The sequence below is a fragment of the Somniosus microcephalus genome, chromosome 6 (genome assembly GCF_052327205.1).
Source record: "Somniosus microcephalus isolate GS21.2 chromosome 6, FLI_Smic_1.0, whole genome shotgun sequence".
Taxonomy (NCBI): domain Eukaryota; kingdom Metazoa; phylum Chordata; class Chondrichthyes; order Squaliformes; family Somniosidae; genus Somniosus; species Somniosus microcephalus.
Window position 1 is genome coordinate 28,646,954 of NC_140992.1, and position 17,225 is coordinate 28,664,178.

Genomic DNA, 17,225 nt, shown 5'->3' on the forward strand with positions numbered 1-17,225 from the left:
CACGGATGTTGCCTGACTTGCTGAGTTTTTCCAGCATTTTCTGTTGTTATTTCGGATTTCCAACATCTGCAGTATTTTGCTAAGGCAAATGGAATGTTGGCCTTTATTGCAAGGGGGTTGGAGTATAAAAGTAGGGAAGTCGTGCTACAACTGTACAGAGCGTTGGTGAGACCACACCTGGAGTACCGCGTACAGTTTTGGTCTCCTTATTTAAGGAGGGATATACTTGCTGACATGAATCAGTCATTCATGAAAGAAATAGCAAAATACTGCGGATGCTGGAAATCTGAAATAACAACAGAAATTGCTGGAAATACTCAGCAGGCCAGGCAGCATCCGTGGAGTGAGAAACAGAATTAACGTTTCAGGTCTGGGACCCTTCATCAGAACTGGAAAAAGCCGGAGATGTAACAGATATTAAGCAGGTGCAGAGACAGCGGGGGGGGTTTAGGAGGGGAAGAAGGAATAGAAAGAACACCCTGTACTTTTGTAAGAGGCAGGAAAGATAAAATGTTGCAAATGGGAATGGCAAAAATCATACTGCATGAAAATGGGGGCAGGGATAATTATCTGAAATTGTTGAACTCAATGTTGAGTCCAGCAGGCTGCAAAGTGCCCAATCGAAAGATGAGGTGCTGTTCCTCAAGCTTACGTTGAGCTTCATTGGAACAATGCAATAGCCGAGGACAGAGAGATCAGAGTGGGAGTGAATCTTTGGAATTCTCTACCCCAGAGAGCTGTGGAGGCTGAGTCATTGAATATATTCAAGGCGGAGATAGACAGACATTTGAAAAACAGGGGAGTCAAGGGTTATGGGGAGCGGGCAGGAAAGTGGAGTTGAGGCCAAGATCAGATCAGCCATAATCTTATTGAATGGCGGAGCAGGATTGAGAGCCAAATGGCCTACTCCTGCTCCTGTTTCTTATGTTCTTATGTTCAGCCCCACAACCCCCCGAGATATCTGCGCTCCTCTAATTCTGCCCTCTTGAGCATCCCTGATTATAATCGCTCAACCACTGGTGGCCGTGCCTTCTGTTGCCGAGGCCCTAAGCTCTGGAATTCCCTACCTAAACCTCTCCGCCTCTCTTTCCTCCTTTAAGACGATCCTTAAAACCTACCTCTTTGACCAAGCTTTTGGTCACCTGCCCTTAATTTCTCCTATGTGGCTCGGTGTCAAATTTTTTGTCTTTTAATACTCCTGTGAAGCGCCTTGGGACATGTTACTACGTTAAAGGCGCTATATAAATACAAGTTGGTGTTGTTGTTGTTGGGTTCAGTAAAGAAGCTGCATCACTAATTACTCCATTGTCCATGAACAAACTGTCTTGCAAGGCAAACAACCGTACAGATAAAAACGTATTCAAATGCATGTGCAGACATATCCATTTCCCAGTGGTTATTCTCTTCAGTATCGCTGAAGCAGCTTTGTATTCAACATATCAATAACCTCACTGCATATCCTGGCGGTCAACATTATAGCAATGTACATACAGACTGATATTAATTTCCAGTCCTATCGCCAGTAGCACTAAATTTGACTAATTTGTGTTCTAGGCAAGCAGCATCTTTAATTCAGAGAGACTAGTTAATGCGTTACTACCCATCATCACTTTAATCACTGACTGACAGACTATGCTCTTTGACAGATCTTAACTGAATGGCATGGCCGGAAGAAAAGGGTGCAGTTCAGGGACCTCTGAAAATCATTTATAAAAAACACTCATATGCCAGCAAGCAATATTTTTCTCCAGTTATTTTCACAATGTTTATTGTTTAGTCTTCGAATTACCAAGAGAGCTCAGACGTGGTAAACTTCAGCAGCGCCCGATTTCAGTGAAGCATCATAATGTACCAAACAAATTAGCCTGCTGTTCATTACTGAAAGACACACACCTAATACATTTTCCATGAGTTATGATGACAACCTTCTTGGTCATAGAAAGGGCTTACATTAATTTTAAATCCTACTTTAATTTCTTTACGACACAAAACTGTTTTATACGCTGCATAGCTCCAGTTACATTGTATAGTTCCTAATGTTACTGTAGATTGCGTTTTTGGGCCAAATTGAGGAGGACACGGCAGCATATTGCAGAGAGCAAAAGGCAGTCATAATCTTTTTAGCAATCATGAAATAAATGATGCAGAGACCAATACACAGAAATTCAGGGCTTTTAAATATATATTTTTTTTAATTTCTTCGTCATGAAGTGGGAAATCCAAAGTCACATTTGCCATTAATACTGCACCTTGATTTACATTTTAAAAAGAGATCCATTTGAGTTATGTGAGGACACTCCACCCTTGTTCTGTGCATGAACTTTCTCTCCTCCCCTCAGACAGCTGGCTCTTGAATACAAAATGTCAGCTATGACTGGGATGTGAACTACACAAGTCTTCACATTGGAAGCTCAAAGCACCAATGTAGTAGCAATTGGGCTGCCATTACTTCAGTTTACTTACTGCACAAACACAACATGCCCCAATGTACCAGGAGTAGATTTTCTTTGAAAGGCGTAGATTTTTTTTTTCTATAGTACTTGTGCATCGGTGATATTGTAGTGAGCTCCTAATCTTACCAATTGGCTCATGGTAACCAAATTCCAACATGAACATTCTTGCCTTTTAAAAAAAAAAAGTATTTTTCTCCTCCAACATACACAGGTCCTGTCCTGAATCTCATCTCTTTTCATCGTATCGGGAGATCAACTTGCAATTATTTAATATCCAGTGCACATTTATTGTCTTTGAAAAGCAGCATTATCCTTTTTTTTTTAATCCTGGAAACTTTCTCTATTCAGAAAGATTTTTAAAGTTTATAAAATAATTCAAAATATATCTTTTAAAAAGAATATGTACTGGGCTAAAGGTCACACCACAGGTTCAGCTATAAAAACAGTGGTTTCACAAGTCAAGACCTTTCAGGAATTGCACCTCTCTGACAGAAGCAAACCCCCTCCACCCCTCATTTTTACAAAATGTATTATTTGAGGATGATAACTCTTTTGATCATTTGTAAAAGTTATTTAAGAATTAGGTACAGTATACAGGAAACTCTTTGGTATCCGGCACCGACAGGACCGGGATGGTGCCAGTTGATTAAAAATTCCGGATGACGGAGAGGGTTATCTACCGAGGCTATTTTTAACAAACAAAAATTTTAAAAATCAAGAAATATGCAGTATACAGTAATTGGGTACTCACCTACAGAATGCTTGATTAAGTACAATACTGCCAGTTGAGGGTAATCCATAACTCTTTAATTACTTAACAGTAAAACAAAACTTATACAGTAAACGACTGTATACAGCGCGGGAGAGTCAGACTCCTGTTATTGAGGTGTTCGGACTTCCGACAGCGCCAAGAAGCCGAGTAGTGGCAGTTTGGAGAACTACCCCCACTGACTAACTCGGCCACCGTGGGGGACTCGGACTCGGACTCATTTCCGGTTACTGAGGTGTTGTTTTCGGAGTGAGAATTTTGCCAGTTAATAGAGAATTCTGGATATTTAGGTGCCGTTTAAACAAGAGTTTCCTGTACAATGGAGAAAAAAAGTTAGACCAGCTGGGATCTCATCTGTTGCCATTGCTTTGATGGCCTTAATACAGCAGAGACCTATGTCATGGCAACTTAGCTTCTACATACACATATCATGCAACCAAAAATAAGTTACTTTTTTTTAAATGAGATAGCAAGATGTTATCACCCCTTTGAGAACAATAAAGAAACAAAGATCACTGCATTTACAAGTAAACATAATCTTAAATAAAGCACAGGAATAACAAAACTGAGCTGACAGGCATCTAGCAAATTTAATAATCAATCCTCTTTAAAGTCTGGTTACCCTTTTGAAAATTACTACACAATTTATTCTGGGGCTGTAAGAAAGTGAGCAGAAGCTAAAAACACCATTTACTTCCAGCTCAAAATCTGCTGATGCAGCTTCAAAAAAGTTAGTATCTCTTATGTTATTTTTAAAAGATTTACCAAAAACGTTTTATAAGTACTTTCACTTTCATCTTTGAAGGTATTAAAAGGTAGAAATGTTGCCCGGCAGCAGATTCACAAAGGGACAGAGAGACAGGGCCCAAAAGCCTGGGACTCGATTTAAAATGTTGCCCGGCAGCAGATTCACAGAGGGACAGACAGACACGGCCTGAAAGCCTGGTACTCGATTTAAAATGTTGCCCAGCAGCAGATTGAGAGAGGGACACAGAGAGGCCCCAAAGCCTGGCACTCGATTTAAACCGCCCAGCCCAAAACAGCCCTGGCAAAGCCGGGCTCCCCCAGCTAGTACACAATAAGCCAGTGTCAGAGGAGTAGGGTTCCCAACTCTGCTTGGGCATATTCCTGGAAGTTTCATCATGTGACCTCTCGCCTCCCAACGCCCTGCCTAGTCAAAACAGCCTTTTTACCCAACCTTCATTATTTTTATAATTAATAAATCAAAGTGTTCAAAAATAATGATAAAAAAATGTGAGAACGCCGACTATGTGTTTATCTGCCACGACGCTCATCGGGACCCGCTCAAACCCCCTTACACTGGTCCTTTCCGTGTGATAGAGCCGGGAGACAAATCTTTTTCGGTCGATGTTGGAGGTAAACCGGACCACATTTCGGTTGACCGGTTGAAGCCTGCTCACTTGGACCTTGACCGCCCAGTCGAGATCGCACAACCGCCGAAACGTGGCCGACCGCCCATAGTCGCCGTGCCAGATCAAAAGCAACCGCCCACCAGCTCACCCGCCGTCCATCAGCTTCCACTTCAAGGCTACAGAAGTCGATCTGACAGGCTTGTCAGGCCTCCTCGCCATTTTACTTTTGCTATTAAAGACAATTCTGGGGGGGGCGCATGTGGCGGAGCCACTAAGGGACCCCAATCAATTGTATATAATTCCCTTTAATAATATGTTGGCTGCAGCCTGAGTCTGTATCTTTGTTTTCACTGTTTACATGTACAGAGCGCAATCACTTTAATAGCGCGGGCAAACGCGATGACGTCACGCCGTTCATCACGTGATCCCCCACCGGTGAGAAAAATGTGATGACGTCATAACGTCAGCCATGGGACCGCCCTAGCAGTCCTCGTGGAGCCTCCGAACTGACTAGACCTATATTCGATGTTCTCCTGTAGTTATCTGTTAAACTCTGTTACTTTTCATTAAACCTCGTTGATTTGATCGCCTGAGTGGACCTCAGTCTTTTGGATAGGAACTAGACATTCCTACAAAAACACAATTTGTTTTAATGTCCCTATGATTTTTCTCCTGGGTTGCTCACAGCATTATTAATTCCTGGAGCATCCAGGGCAATCCTGGAGGACTGGCAATCCTACAGAGGAACAGATTTTGGGGCAGGGCGATTGTAGGGCTAGAGGAGGTTACAGAGATGGGGAGGGCAGGGCCATGAAGGAATTTTTACACAAGAGTGAGAATTTTAAATTTGAGGTGTTGGAGGGCCTACAGCCAATGTAGGTTAGCAAGGACAGGAGTGATGGGCGAATGGGACTTAGTGCAGTCTAATTTGTCATGATGCTCATCCGACATCCAGTATTGGAGGAGCAGAAATTTCCTTCAATTAAATTTTGGGAAGACTGAAGCCATTGCCTTCAGTCCCCATCACAAACTCTGTTCGCTAGCCAACGATTCCATCCCCTCCCTGACCACTGTCTGAGGTTGAACCACATTCTTCAGAACCTTGGCGTCCTATTTGACCATGAGTTGAGCTTACGACATATCCTTTCCATCACAAAGACCGCCTACTTCCACCTCCGTAACATCACCTATCTCCGCCCCTCCACTACTGAAACTCTCATTCATATCTTTTTTACCTCCAGACTCGACTAATCTAATGCTCTTCTGGCCGGCCACCCACCTAAACCCTTCGTAAACTTGATCTCCTCCAAAACTTTGCTGCCCGTATCCTAACTCGCACCAAGCCCTGTTCACTCATCACCCCTGTGCTTGCTAACTGACATTATCTCCTGGACCAGCAACGCCTCAATTTAAAAATTCTCATCCTAGTATTCAAATCCTTCCACGGCCTTACCCATCTCCGTAACCTCCTCCAGCCCTACAACCTTCTGAGATCTCTATGCTCCTCCAATTCTGGCCTCTTGCGCATCCTCAAATTCCCTCGCTCCACCACTGGCGGCAATGCCTTCAGCTGCCTCGGTCCTAAGCTCTGTAATTCCCTCCCTAAACTTCTCTGCCCCTCTATCTCCTTTAAGTCGTTCCTTAAAACCTACCTCTTTGTCCAAGCTTTTGGCCACCTGACATAATATAAGAACATAAGAAACAGGAGCAGGAGTAGGCAATTCAGCCCCTCGAGCCTGCTCCGCCATTCAAAAAGATCATGGCTGATCTTCTACTTCATCTCCACTTTCCTGCACTATCCCCATATCCCTTGATTCCCTTAATATTCAAAAATCTATCGCTCTCTATCTCAAATATACTCAACAACTAAGCCTTCAAAGCTGTCTGGGATAGAAAATTCCAAAGATTCACCACCCTTTGAGTGAAGAAATTTCTCCTCAACTCAGTCCTAAATGGCCAACCCCTTATTCAGAGACTGTGACCCCTGGTTCTAGACTCTCCAGCCAGGGGAAACATCCTCCCTGCATCTACCCTGTCAAGCCCCTTAAGAATTTTGTACCTTTCAATGAGATCACCGCTCATTCTTCTAAACTCTAGAGAATATAGGCCTAGTCTGCTCAATCTCTCCTCATAGGACAATCCCCCCATCCCAGGAATCAGTCTGGTGAACCTTTGTTGCACTCTCTCTATGGCAAGTACATCCTTCCCTACGTAAGGAGACCAAAACTGCACACAGTACTCCAGGTGTGGTCTCACCAGGGCCCTATATAATTGCAGTAAGACGTCTTTACTCTTATACTCAAATCCTCTTGTAATAAAGGCCAACATACCATTTGCTTTCCTAATTGCTTGCTGTACCTGCATGTAAACTTTCAGTGATTTGTGTACAAAGACACCCTGGTCCCTCTGAACACCAACATTTCCCAATCGCTCACCATTTATAAAATATTCTGCTTTTCTATTTTTCCTACCAAAGTGGATAACGTCACATTTCTCCACATTATATTCCATTTGCCATGTTCTTGCTCACTCACTTAGCCTGTCTATATCCCCTTGAAGCCTCTTTGCATCCTCTTCACAACTTACATTTCCACATAGCTTTCTATCATCAGCAAACTTGGATATTTTACATTTGGTCCCTTCATCCAAATCATTGATATAGATTGTGAATAGCTGAGGCCCAATCACTGATCCTTGCGGTACCTCACTAGTTACAGCCTGCCAACCCGAAAATGACCCATTTATTCCTACTCTCTGTTTTCTGTCAGTTAACCAATCCTCAATCCATGCTAGTATATTACCCCCAATCCCATGAGCCCTAATTTTGTTTAATAACCTCTTGTGTGGCACCTTATCAAATGCCTTCTGAAAATCCAAATACACCACATCCACTGGTTCCCCCTTATCTATTCTGCTAGTTACAACCTCAAAAAATTCTAACAGATTTGTCAAACATGATTTCCATTTCATAAATCTGTGTTGACTCTGCCCAATCCTATTATTATTTTCTAAGTGTCCTGTTACCACGTCCTTAATAATAGATTCTAGCATTTTCCCTACAGCTGATGTCAGGCTAACTGGTCTGCAGTTCCCCATTTTCTCTCTCCCTCCTTTCTTAAATAGCGGGGTTACATTTGCTACCTTCCAATCCGTGGGAACTGGTCTAGAATCTATAGAATTTTGGAAGATGACAACCAATGCATCCACTATTTCTATAGCCACCTCTTTTAAAACCCTAGGATGTAGGCCATCAGGTCCAGGGGATTTATCAGCTTTCAGTCCCATTAATTTCTCCAGTACTATTTTTTTACTAATACTAACTTGTTTCAGTTCCTCATTCTTGCTAGACCCTTGGTTCTCCACTATTTTTGCAAGGTTTTTTGTTTGTTCTTCTGTGAAGACAGACACAAAATATTTGTTTAATTTCTCTGCCATTTCCTCATTCCCCATTATAATTTCTCCTGTCTCAGCCTGTAAGGGACCCACATTTACTTTCGCTAATCTTTTCCTTTTCACATACCTATAGAAGCTTTTGCAGTCTGTTTTATGTCGCTAACTAGTTACTCTCATATTCTATTTTCCCTTTCTTGATCAATTTCTTGGTTCTCCTTTGTTGAATTCTAAAATCCTCCCAATCCTCAGGCTTACTACTTGTTTTGGTAACATTATAAGCCTCAACACTTCACTACAAGGTTATTAATGAACCCTGTCTCATTGCACAGTACTAGATCTCTTGTAGGTTCCTTGATATGGCTCTCTTTATGTGGCTCGATGTCAAATTTTGTCTGATAATGCTCCTGTGAAACTCGATAGGATGTTTTACTGCATTAAAGGCGCTATATAAATGCAAGTTCTTGCTGTATAGGATATGGGTAGCTGAGTTTTGGATGAACTGAAGGTGGAGGATGACAGATCGACCAGGAGAGGATTGGAACATAGAATCTGGAAGTGACAAAGGCAGGGATGAGAGTTTCATCAGCAAATGGGCTGAGGTTGGAGAGAGGCAGGCACTGTTGCTGTGGCAGCAGCAGAAATAAGACTGCAGAGATTCAAACAGGGATTGCAAGAGAGGTGGACACGGATTACCAGGAAGTAAGACTGGATTTGGATGAGCCAGTATGAATTGGCTTTCCAAATCTGAAGCGAGCCCGGGAGCAATTCTCTCTCAATTCACTTTCTACAGTATGAACATACCATAAGAAACGGACTTGTGAGTATAGCAGACACACCACTTTCCACATCTAGACAATGTGGTGAAGCGGCTAAAAAGACTGATAAAATTTTAGTACTTGTAATCAGAGCAGACAGAACACTTTAACTTCATCAAACATAAATTGCTTAAATAAAAGTAAACCCAGATTATTTTTTCCAAAATAAGCCATATGGTTTAAAAGGAAATACTGGAAATGTGAAAAGTAAATTCACAACAGATACTGTATCAGGAAAACTTCTTTAGTCAAAGATTGATAATTGTTTGGAATCGACCAATCAAAACTAATAGAAGCAAAACATTGCGATTATCTAAAATTTAGTTATGGTGCAAGCATTAATGTGTTGAAATATAGGCCGGGATTTTACTAACCTCGGTGGGCGACATTAGTGGCGGATCCCGACCCTGCTGTTAGCTCCATACCGCTCTGTGAAATGAATTTCCTTTGATTGGGCTTGTTAAGCCCGCCCAGTGCGTTTCCCAGCCAATTAGAGGAAACGGATCTGGTGAAGTCATTTGATGACGCGTCATCAGCCAGTTTCCTTCAAGGAACCTTGGCCAACTTTAGTTTGACATTTGTACTGTCAGTGTTTTACAGCATTGAGGTGCTGCAAACACTGACAATGACTGCACAGAGGCACATGACTGCACCCAGGCTCTCCCATGACTCCCTCCATATGCTTATGGAGGGAGTAACAGCATGCAGGGAGGTCGGCTTCCCTTCCCATGGGAGGAAGAGACTTCCCCAGGAGATCAACGCAGCCTGGTTGCACAATGCAGAGGAGGGCACAAGCAGGGATGTGGTCAGGAGGACCTGGGTGCAGTGCCGCAAATGTTTCAATGATCTCAGCAGATCACAAAATGTTAGTACAAAGCCACACTCAACCTCATCCTGTTGTGCTTCTCATCACATCCCCATCACTCTGCCTTCCCTACCCTGCTCCTGCACATCCTTCTCACACCAACTTACCTTGTACCTTCACCCATCCCTCTCTATCTATATTATCAGATCCCCATCTCACTGGCCACCCCTCACACTCACCCTCATCCTCGTGCAATCATACCAACTAACAACACACAAGGGTAGGCACTTGGGTGTTTTATACAATGTCCATGTAAAATTTCTGTTAATGCGGTGTCAAACATTGAAATCTTTATTTTCAACACTGCGTTCTTGGAGAGATTTGTGTGCACCTTTGGAAGTGGCTTAGTAAGTTGCAGTGAATGGTGAGACATAACGGTACCCCCCCCCCCCCCGCAATGGTGGTGAGTGTGAAAGGAATGACTTGGGCATTGTAGGGATGCTTTATGGTGTTGGTGTGGGGTGGTGCCAACCTGGCGCATCATGCAGTAGCCAGGGTGTACAGCGTCAAGTGAAGTAAATCTGGCCATGGTGAGGCCATCCCTGGCAATGTGGTCGGGTGCTGATGCCCTCTGTCCTGTGCAGCATCAGGTGATTGCGGAGAAGGTTGGTGGTGTTATTGTTGGTGCTGCTGGTGTTGGGGCTGATCGTGGTGGGATTCTGAGGACCAAGGTGAGAGAATATAAAGGGCACCCATGCTGATGGAATAGATGGCAGGTGAAGTAGAGATGACAGAAGCGATCTGTCAATGCTGAGAGAGGTAATGAGGTGAGACTGGATGGAGACTTGTATAAAGACTTGCAGCCCAATGAATCTGTTGTGGAAATGCAGTGAGGAAGAGCTTGTGACTGAGGGAAGATATCTCTGTAAGGTGGGAGCTTTCACTGTACATTTGAAGCTGTCAACTCAACAGCTGATTCAATGGCTACTGAACTCCCGCCTCAGCTTGACAGACGTGGTCCATGATCAGCATGGACAAGCTGTCAAATGCAGAAGGTGAGCTGAAATTCATTCTTAAGTGGCTCCAAACAAGCCACTAATTACCTGAATTGGGTCCTTCGCTGTGAACCTGCCGCTGCGTGTTGGGTCTGCTCAGTGCTGACAGACCCAACATTGGGGAAAGGCACGTGGCGGCGGGTTCACAGCGGGGTCTCGGCCCACTGGGGAAAAAAAACACTTTCCCACCCGACCCGCCAACAATCGCGCCCGCTGGCCCCCCCAGAAAATCTCGGCCATCAACTTGAACCAGCTCACTTTTTTCATTCTCATCTTTTCTTATGAAAAATCTTGTATGTTTAGCACAAATAATGTTATTTGTAGCTGGGCGATCAATGGGAGAAAGAGAGAGAGAGAGAGAATGAAAGAAAGAAAAGAAAAAACTTGAATTTATATAGTGCCTTTCACGACCACTGGGCATCCCAAAGCGCTTTACAGCCAATGAAGTACTTTTGAAGTGTAGTCACTGTTGTAATGTAGGAAACATGGCAGCTAATTTGTGCACAGCAAGGGCCCACAAACAGCAATGAGATAAATGACCAGATAATCTGTTTTGACTGATGTTGATTGAGGGATAAATATTGGCCAGGACACTGGGGAGAACTCCCCTGCGCTTCTTCGAAACAGTGCCAGGGGATCTTTTATGTCCACCAGAGAGGGCAGATGGGGCATCAGTTTAACATCGTACGAGTTATTACATTATCCAGGTATGCAAATTATGTTCACCCTCCATAAACCAAACACAGATAAATATCTATCAATTTCACATGTCTCAGCAGGGCACATGAATTGCAGCTGCTATAAAACTCACTCTCCTGCAACTGTGTCATAAAAGCCAATTCCTGTACTGGAGACAGTTTGCTATTTTATTGCAGTAACTGATAGCTTTAAATTCCTTGCATATATATTGTGCATCAAACTCGTATGCCCTTAAGTTATGCTGTGGGCTAGCTGCGTACAAATGTCTAATGCATTAGCCCGAAATTCCTCTGTTACTTCAGCAATGGGCCGGATTTTGCAGTGGTAATGAGGGCGAAACTGTTAGCATTCGCCGTCATTACCCCTCTGAAACTGACCGTAACTTCAGGATTTAGCGCATGCGCAGGTAAAATGCAGAAATCCTGAAGATCAGTTGAAATCACATACAAGGACGAAAACATCCCCTTTTACGCTGTTATCGCTGTTAAACCCCCTATAACTTTAAGCCTTGTTGAAAGAGGTGTAACTGGGTTTTTAAATTGCGTACTGACTGCTGAACAATCGTTCTGGCCCTGAACAACTAATTTTATATTTGTGAATGTAAAATTTTTCCTTTAATATAATTATGAGTTACATGGCTTTTAATATTTTATTTTTTTAAGTTGGTTTCTGCTATTTCAGCTTCTACCTTAATCCTATGTGTATATCCCAATCTTTATTTCACTTTCTGTAAAATTTATAAAAAGTAATTTAGAATCTGTGCATTTTACTTCCTGGTTTGCTGTCTGTGAGAATTCTTCAATGTGATTGGCTGCATAGGCAGCTTGATGACATCACCTTTGCTAGATGCTTAGGATTAGCTTGATTTGGCACCAGGTTCAAATAAAGGTCGGGAGAGCTGAAATTCACGCCATAGAGATCGCTAGATCTTTGTGGGCAGCTTCCTTCGAGGTCAGTGGCGAGTACCATCGCTTCGTCGCTGGCCACAAATTCCGGGCCATTAGTTTATTAGTTTTATACTGATCAATATTTCTGCTAGAATAGCAGTAATAATCATACATCATTAACCATCAGTCAGATTGAAGTGGCCAATGCCTTCCAATTTTTTGCTGCCACACTCATACTAGGTTTGGCCTAAGATAGTGCTTAGGGATCCTGAGTTATTAATGAAAGGAAAGTTATGCCAATGCTAAGGTCTTTCTTCTTTACTTCTGACCCCCATCTTTTGCTCCACCATATGTGTAAGGAAAACATCTAAAAAAAAATTTGAGCAAAGCATAGGAAAGTGAGCATATTATATTACCGAATTTACAAATCAGACCACAGTTACTGTTTTGTTAGTTGTTGCTAGCTCTGGCAACTGTTAGTACATGAAACCAGGTTAGTAGTAAAATCCATAATCATTAGATTGTTGCGGCTGCCGCGGAACACGAATGGAGGCCGAACCGATCTGAGGAACACATGGCTTTTATTACATTCTCTTGAGAGATAGCTGCCCCAGCTCCTCTCTCTGCTAAACCCGAAAACAGAATGAGGGCGACACCCGTGCTTTTGAGTACACTCTGAGGGCGACGCCCGCTCCTTTGTCATGCCTTAAAGGCAGCATGCTTCTTAAAGGCAAGGTGCCCGATTTATTGTCCACGGACGGAAAAGTGGATTGCGCCTGTTTAGGTGGTGATCCGCCACACAGCTCCCCCCAGAATCCGCTTAGGAGGTGTGGACGAGACGGTGCGGCGGTCTGATGGGCCGGCCGGAGCGGCTCTTGTAGGACGCCGGTGGACGTGGAACAGCCGGGCGTGGAGCAGCCGGGTGTACTGGCTTGAGGGCAGGTCGGCCGCGTGGCGGTGGACGAGCTACTGGGACCTGCTCACCGGGCTCCGAGTGTGCTGGCTTGAGTCGGTCAACCGACATTTTTTCAGTCCTGTCGCCCACTTGTAGGTCGAAAAATTTGTCCCCAGCCTGTAGCATTTTGTAGGGCCCGTCGTACAGGGGTTGAAGGGGTCCGCGGTGGGCATCGTGCCGGACGAAAACGAACCGTGCCTGGTGCAGGCTTAGCGGGACGTGTGAGGTGGATTCGCCGTGCCGGGCAATGGGCACCGGGGCGAACTGTAGCGCCGGTGAGGCGAAGTCGTGGCGTTGCTGGTCGGCTGACCAAGGTGTCGTGGCGGTGGGCAGGAACTCGCCGGGTACGCGCAGCGGCTGGCTGTACACGAGCTCTGCTGCTGATGCGTGGAGGTCTTCTTTAACCGCGGAGCGCAGGCCGAGGAGGACCCACGGGAGTTGGTCGGTCCAGGCGCCGTCCTGGAGGCTGGCTCGAAGAGATGCCTTCAAGGATCTGTGGAACCGCTCACACAGTCCGTTGGCTTGGGGGTGGTACGCTGTGGTGCGGTGAATGGTCACCCCGAGATTGCGTGCGATGGCGGTCCAGAGTTCAGAGGTAAATTGCGGACCTCTGTCCGACGTCATGTCGGAGGGGACGCCGAACCGTGCGACCCAGGTGCTGACGAAGGCTCTGGCGATGTCGGCGGTGGTGTTGAGGTCAGTGGAATTGCCTCGGGCCAGCGCGTGGTGCGGTCGACGATCGTCAGCAAGTGCGTGTGGCCTTGCGACGGCGGCAGGGGCCCGACAATGTCCACGTGGATGTGGTCGAATCTACGTGAAGGGACGGTGAACTCCTCGAGGGGTGCTTTCGTGTGTTGCTGCACCTTGGCCCGTTGGCAGGCTAGGCAGGAGCTGGCCCAAGTACGCACATCCTTGCGAAGGCCGCGCCAGACAAAGCGGTTGGCTACCAATTTGATGGATGCGTGGGCGCCGGGGTGGGAGAGGTTGTGGAGAATCTCGAATACCCGGCGGCGCCAGGACGCTGGGACGACGGGCCGAGGTTGAGATAGGGATATGTCGCACTTGACCGTGACTGCGGTCGGGCCGCAGGCGACGTCGGCCAGGCGTAGCCCTGGTAGGTTGGTAGGTGCGGAGAGCAGATCAGGGTCCGTGAGCTGGTCTGCTGCGAGTTGAGCGTAGTCGACTGCCAGGTGTGCGGCGTGGATGGCGGGGCGGGAGAGGCAGTCGGCTACCACGTTGTCTCGGCCGGAGACGTGTTGGATGTCCGTGGTGAACTCAGACACTGCCGCGAGCTGGCGCTGCTGCCTGGCGGACTAGGGGTCGGTTGTCTTTGCCATTGCGAATGTCAGGGGTTTGTGGTCGACAAACGCAGTGAAGGGGTGGCCCTCCAGCAAAAACCGAAAATGGCGGACCGCCAGGTACAGCGCGAGGAGCTCGCGGTCGAAGGTGCTGTACTTGACCTCCGGGGGGCGTAGTTGGCGGCTGAAGAAGGCAAGTGGTTGCCAGGCGCCGTCGACCCACTGCTCGTACACGGCGCCGACCGCGTGGTCGGAGGCGTCCGTGGTGAGCGCTACTCTGGCATTGGGCCATGGGTGCGCGAGCAGGGTGGCGTCGGCGAGCGCGGTCTTGGTGGAGTTGAAGGCGGCTGATACGTCTGCCGTCCATTCGACCACCATCTTGCCGCTCCTGCCCCGGAGGGCTTCATACAGGGGCCTCATGAGGGACGCCGCTTTGGGGATGAAGCGGTTGTAGAAATTCACCATCCCGAGGAACTCCTGGAGTCCTTTGATGGTGGTGGGGCGGGGAAATTGCTGGACGGCCTGCACCTTGGTGGGCAGGGGAATGGCCCCAGCATGGGTGATGTGGTGGCCGAGGAAGTCGATCTTGTCCAGGCCGAACTGGCACTTGGCTGGGCTGAGGATGAGCCCGTGGTCGTTGAGGCGCCCGAACAGGATGCGAAGGTGTTCGAGGTGTTCCTGCTTGGAGGAACTGGCTACCAGGATGTCGTCCAGGTAGACGAACAGGAACTTCAGGTCCCGAAGGACCGAGTCCATGAGCCGTTGGAATGCCTGGGCCGCATTTTTGAGGCCGAAGGGCATCCGCAGGAACTCGAAAAGCCCGAAGGGGGTGATTACGGCCGTCTTGGGGATGTCCGCGGGGTGGACGGGGACTTGGTGGTAGCCGCGCACCAGGTCGACTTTGGAAAAGACTGAGCGGCTGGCCAGTCTAGCCGAGAAGTCCTGAATGTGCGGCACAGGGTACCGATCAGGGGTGGTGGCATCGTTGAGGCGGCGGTAATCCCCGCAGGGGCGCCAACCCCCGCCTGGTTTGGGGGCGATGTGGAGTGGGGAGGCCCAGGGACTGTTGGAGCGGCAGATGATGCCGAGCTGTTCCATAGTGACAAACTCGGTCCGCGCGATCTCCAGTTTGGCCGGGTCCAGCCTGCGGGCGTGGGCGTACACTGGGGGGCCTGTGGTGGGGATGAAGTGTTCCACCCCGTGTTTGGCGACCTCCGCGGAGAAGGTCGGGTTGGTGAGGGCCGGGATTTCGGCCAGGAGTGCCGAGTAGTCATCCGTGGCCCGGGCATGGCACTGTGACGCCATGTCGGCGGGTTGACGGGCGGCCATGGCGCCCAGGATGGGGGACATGGTGTTCATGTCCACGAGGCGGTGTCGAGGGATGTCTACCAGTAGGCCGTGAGCGCACAGGAAGTCTGCGCCGATGAGAGGGGAGAGTACCTTGGCAGTGATGAACTCCCATCGGTAGCGGCGACCAGCGAGGTCGAGGGTGACTGTGCGGGTGCCGTACATCCGGATGTCTGAGCCGTTAGCGGCAGCCAGCGCCTGTCCTCGTTCGCCCTTTTGGATGTCGAGGGCGGAGGCCGGGATGATGCTGTGCTGAGCTCCAGTGTCGCACAGGAACCGGCGGCCGATTTTGTCATCCGTGACGTACAACAGGGAGCCCGCGTGGCCCACGGCCATCGCAGGGGCTGGTGCGGGGGCAGACTTGAAGGAGCAGGGAGGTGTGCACCGTTGTGCCCTGGCGCCGAACCGTGCGTGGTAGTAACAGTAGCCCGGGTTTGTGGGGCGCGAAGGCCCCGTGGGCCCCGTGGCTGGGCCTTGTGGCCGCGTGGTGGCTGGTGAGGGGCGCGCCCAGGCTGTGGCTGCCAGGTCCGGAGCGACGTCGTGGCTGGAGTGAGCGGACAGCAGCTTGTCGGCCTCGTCGGCCAGGGCTTCTAGGTCCGTGAGGCCGGACGCCACGATCGCTGGGCGGATGCTGGGAGGTAGCTGGTGGATGAACAGCGCACGGAAGAGGGACCCGGGTGGGCTCTCGTCGGTGAGTGAGAGCATGTGGGAGAGGAGGTCTGACGGTGAGGCGTCGCCGAGGCCTGGAAGGTCGAGGAGGCGGCAGTTTCGCTGGTATGTCAAGGTCGTAAATTTTTTAAGGAGCGCGGCCTTAAGATGTGCATACTTGCCCTCCTCTGGTGAGTTCTGCAGCGCTATCCAGACCTTCGTGACTGTGGAGCTACCGAGTGATGCGACGAGGTAGTCATACTTCGTCCCATCTGTGGTGATGTGTCGCAGCCGGAATCGGGACTCAGCTTGGAGGAACCAGGCTTCGGGCTGGTTTTCCCAAAACTCCGGCAGTTTCACGGAAACTGCGTTCGTGTCCGCCATTGCAGTGCTCGGAATACGTTCTGAGCGTCGGGGTCACCAATGTTGCGGCTGCCGCGGAACACGAATGGAGGCCGAACCGATCTGAGGAACACATGGCTTTTATTACATTCTCTTGAGGGATAGCTGCCCCAGCTCCTCTCTCTGCTAAACCCGAAAACAGAATGAGGGCGACACCCGTGCTTTTGAGTACACTCTGAGGGCGACGCCCGCTCCTTTGTCATGCCTTAAAGGCAGCATGCTTCTTAAAGGCAAGGTGCCCGATTTATTGTCCACGGACGGAAAAGTGGATTGCGCCCGTTTAGGTGGCGATCCGCCACAAGATCATGAAAAACATGCATCATGTC

At 47.9% G+C, this 17,225-nt stretch overlaps 1 protein-coding gene across 3 annotated transcripts in view; it reads right to left on the reverse strand.

Annotated features, from left to right (window-relative positions):
* The window catches only part of LOC147115554 (plastin-1-like), a 203,946-nt gene that overhangs the window by 166,028 nt on the left and 20,693 nt on the right, over positions 1–17,225 (reverse strand). Inside the window, exon 1 of one of the 3 annotated variants that reach the window (XM_085989885.1) lies at positions 9,178–9,250. The exons of the other annotated variants lie outside the window; for them this stretch is intronic. The gene's annotated coding sequence lies outside the window, so the exon portion shown is untranslated. Of the gene's footprint in view, positions 1–9,177; positions 9,251–17,225 lie in introns of those variants that run through there. 3 annotated transcript variants of the gene reach the window in all.